Source organism: Hypanus sabinus, chromosome 25 (assembly GCF_030144855.1).
Source record: "Hypanus sabinus isolate sHypSab1 chromosome 25, sHypSab1.hap1, whole genome shotgun sequence".
NCBI classification, from domain to species: Eukaryota; Metazoa; Chordata; class Chondrichthyes; order Myliobatiformes; family Dasyatidae; genus Hypanus; species Hypanus sabinus.
In genome coordinates, this window is record NC_082730.1 from 39,308,791 (window position 1) to 39,313,164 (window position 4,374).

The window sequence follows — 4,374 nt, forward strand, 5'->3', positions numbered from 1 at the left end:
ACAGATTGCAAATTAGAATGACTACTTCTACTTAATGCCAATTGGAACTTTGACTCAAACAGGGCTTACTTTGGCTGGTGTGTGCAGTTAATTGATCCATATCATCACAGGAGAAAGAAATAACTCTACCACACCCAAAGGGCGTGGGAGCCCTGGCGTGCATCCAAATTGACTTCATTGTACTTTTGCTAGTCTCAACGAAAAGGAATAAATACATCCAGTGTAAAAAGGACTAGAAAAAAAAACACTTGCAAAGCAATCACAGCAAAAATGCTGATCAGAGAAGCGTTCTCCAGATGCTGATACCCAGGAGCAGTGGAGTAGGAACAGTGAAACTATTTTACAGGTCAGGTCATGCCCTGAACAGAAGAGAGCGCAGGAGAGAAGAGACTGAAAGCTCATAATGCACAGTCATCAGGGCTATAAAGAAAAACCATATTTCCTTGAATAGCTTGTTTCCAAGGTCTGCAGAGATTACAGTTCTCATACACTGCCCTCAATTAAGTCTGCATCCGTAGCAACCAGTTTGCTCCCTGACATCTCCCCCAGCTTTCATCTAATAGCCAGCCCCCCTTCATTCAGATGAAGAAGAGGAAAACTAAGATATCGTACCTCCACTGCCTTGCAGCCAAACCCATTCATAGAGAAGAATTCGGAATTAAACCCAGAGGAAAAATTTGGAGCTGTAGTGCATAAGGTTTAAAGTTCAAATTGGATTTCTTATCGAAGTGTGTATGCATTATACAACTTTGAGATTTGCCTCCTTACAAACAGCTGCAAAGCAATGAAACCCAAAATAACCCATAATAAAAAAAACCATCAAACACCCGGTGTGCAGAGAGGGGAAAAAAGCAAATTGTATAAACAATAAAAGTAAGCAAATAGCAATCAGAACAAAAGTGAATCATAGACATGAAGCTCAGAGCAGCCAGAGCAGGCCACAGCCTCAGTTCACCGCAGAGCTGAGTAAATGTTGTGGAGAGGCAAGCAGAACCAGCCCAACCCTTGCCTCTTGTGCTGTTACCCTGCCTTTTCAATCCATCTGGCCTGGCATTTAAATTGTCTCTGGGCCTGGATTCTGATGCCACCTGACCTTTCCAAATTGGACTGGCACTCAGATCAATCAAACCTCACTCTCAGTTTAGGCTGACAGGCCTCGAATCTGCCTCACCTCCATTCCAACTTTTCTCTGCTACATTTGCTCTGACCTTTGCCTCAACTATGCCTCAACCTCATCGTGACTTTGCCTCAAACAAGCCTCGACTTCACTTGGTACCGGACGCTTTGATCCTTATCTCAGCCCTGCCTTTGCTCACCTCTCCGTTGTTGCCAGAGATCGTTTACCATAAATTTTACAAGAAAAATTGTTATTAATAAAGTATTTACATGCATTCTTTGTTTTGTTTGCTATCAGTAAGTTGGCCCTGGGTTTCATCAGTAGCATCCTAAATTGAATCCTACGTTGAGTTCAATGCTAACTGGCAACTCCTGTGATGAAGCTGCTGCTGAACTGTGTCGGCCTTTGTCATTCCTTTGGATTCATCAGCTGCAAGGAGAGGGGCACCTGCTACAGGGGCAACAGCTTGCTCTGAGTATTGTACTACTCTGGCTCAAAAGACACCAATACCAGAATCCTGTACATTGATTTCAGTTCAGCGTTCAATACCATCATCCCGCAGAGTCTAGTGGAGAAACTGTTGCTGCTTGGCCTTAACACTGCCATGTGTCGCTGGATTCTGGATTTCTTGACAGAGAGACCACAGTCAGTCCGTGTTGGCAGGAACATCTCTGACTCCGTCACATTGAGCACTGGATCCCCACAAGGCTGTGTGCTCAGCCCACTGCTGTTTACACTGCTAACACATGACTGTGCAGCCAGATTCAAGGGGAACCTGATCATTAAATTTGCTGATGATAGCACAGTGGTGGAGCTCATCAGCAAAAATGATGAAACAATGTACAGGGAGGAGGTCAAACACCTAGAAAGCTGGTGCAGTGACAACAACTTGATACTTAATGTCACCAAAACCAAGGAGATGATCGTCGATTTCCGACGGTCTCAGCCTGAGCACACACCCTTCAGCATCAGCGGCTCCACAGTGGACAGAGCGAAAAGCATCAAGTTTGAGGTGCAGATCTCAGACAATCTCACCTGGTCCAAGAACACCACTGGGATTGTGAAACAGGCCCAGCAGAGATTGCACTTTCTGAGGAAACTTAAACAATCTTCACTCCCCACTAACATCTTAACTACATTCTACAGAGGCGTGTTTGAGAGTGTGCTGACCTCTTGCATCACAACCTGGTACTCCAGCTGCAGTGCTGCCGACAAAAAAGCCTTGCAGAGGGTGGTTAGGGGAGCAGAGAAGGTTATTTGGGTCTCCCTACCCTCTGTCCAAGATCTCTTTCAGAGTCAATGCCTCCAGAAGACACAGTACATCATTAAAGACCCCTCACACCCTCTCCATAAACTGTTTGTTCCTCTGCCATCAGGCAAATGTTACAGGAGCATCAAAACAAATACCACAAGGTTACTAAACAGCTTCCTCCCACAGGCAGTCAGACTGCTAAATACCTGCTCTATCTGACTCTGCTTTGGACACTTTTAACTTGATTTTAACCAACATGTGGCTGTTGTGTTTTACTATTTATTGTTGTGTTTACTATTTATTGTTGCGTTTGTTATGTTATGATTGCACTTGCCCCTGGGAAACACTGTCTCATTCTGCCCTGCAGAGCTGGTGTATGGTTGGAATGACAATAAAGTTTTTGAATCTTGAATCTGGTATATTATGTAGACAGCTGTAACACAACATCTATGGTCAACCCTGACCAATGGAGAGACCTCACATGGTCACTGAAGATTGTTTAGAAAAGAACAGCAGACAGGAGTTTCAGTACTAATATATAGTGTGGTTCTAAACAAATCTGTGGCTTTCATGGACTATAACAAATTTTAATGACAGACTTGATTAAAACATTTGCAAACAGCAGCAAAATTTGTAAGTGGTGGATTGTGGGTAAAAAGGTGCAGACAGGGGAAGGTTAACTTGCACAATTCAGATGGGTAGCTGGTTTCAAAGGTACCTTTAATGTCAGAGAAATGTATACACTATACATCCTGAAATTCTTTTTCTTCGCAATTATATTGGTGCAATTGAGGTCAACAAACCAGAGAAAGAAATACAGTACAATTCATATGATTTTTAGAAGTGTAAAGGAGGTAACAGAGCAGGTGGGTAATGTTTTGAAGAACTCTGCAAGCAACTTCAATTTATTGGCTAAGGAAAGGGGGCAAGGTGGTCATTGCGACATAAAATACAGATCTGGCCACAGCTAGAGTACACTAAGCAGTACAGAAGAAGAAAGTAGTGGTGCCATTAGATAAGTTTTTATGGAAACTGTTTGAGGGTATTGTCAAAAATGGAAAATGTCACTTTGCAATTATGGAGGAAAGGGTGGGAAGGTCAGGAAAGTTTTCCTTAAAGCACTGGAGGTTGAGGGGGAGATTTAAATGAATTCCACAAAATTCAGAGAAACCTGACCAGAAATAACTCCATTAGCACTGTGATCAATAAAGACTATAAGGAAAGAGCTGCACATTCAAAATACTAGGTGAACTTAGCAAGTCTGGCAGCATCTGTGGCAGGAAATAAACAGCTGATGTTTTGGGTCAAGTACTGGAAAGGGGGCAGGAGCCAGTAGATGAAGGTCATAATCGGCTGTTACAGAACTAACTTCCCCCTCCTCACCTGGTCTTACCTTTCAACTGCTAGCTTGTTATCACCTGCTACCTATCACCTCCACTTTATGGCTCAAGATTTCCAGCATCTGCAGAATCTGCTGTGTGTGCGAGTAGAAGGAAAGACACGTTAACCTGTACTGCCAACCAAAAGCAATTATTTTTGGCCTTTTTGTTACCCTGATTATCCACTTTAATGACAATAGAAATGTTTCTCCTGGAAGTACTGCAAAAAAAAGTAAATACAATGAATTTTTTGAGACCATGATTCCAGCAGCAAGGGGATTGACCTATGATGAAATTACTGGTATTGGTTTATTCTTGTCATTTGTACCAAGATAACACACACAAATAGGGAGACAGATTCTGGAACAGTGCAGTAACAACAGCGTTGTCGTGATGGGGCATTTTAATTTCCCCAATATTGATTGGCATCTCCCTGGCGCAATGGGTTTACATGGGATGGAGTTTGTTAGGTGTGTTACATCCCCTGTGGGTATCTTGTGACTGTCTTATGACCATGGTGTAATTGAGTATCTAGTGAGCATGATGTAATGGTGGGGTGATGTATTTTCCCACCAGTGTGAGGTCACATGATGTAATTTTCCTGCCAGTGTGAGGTCATGTGATGG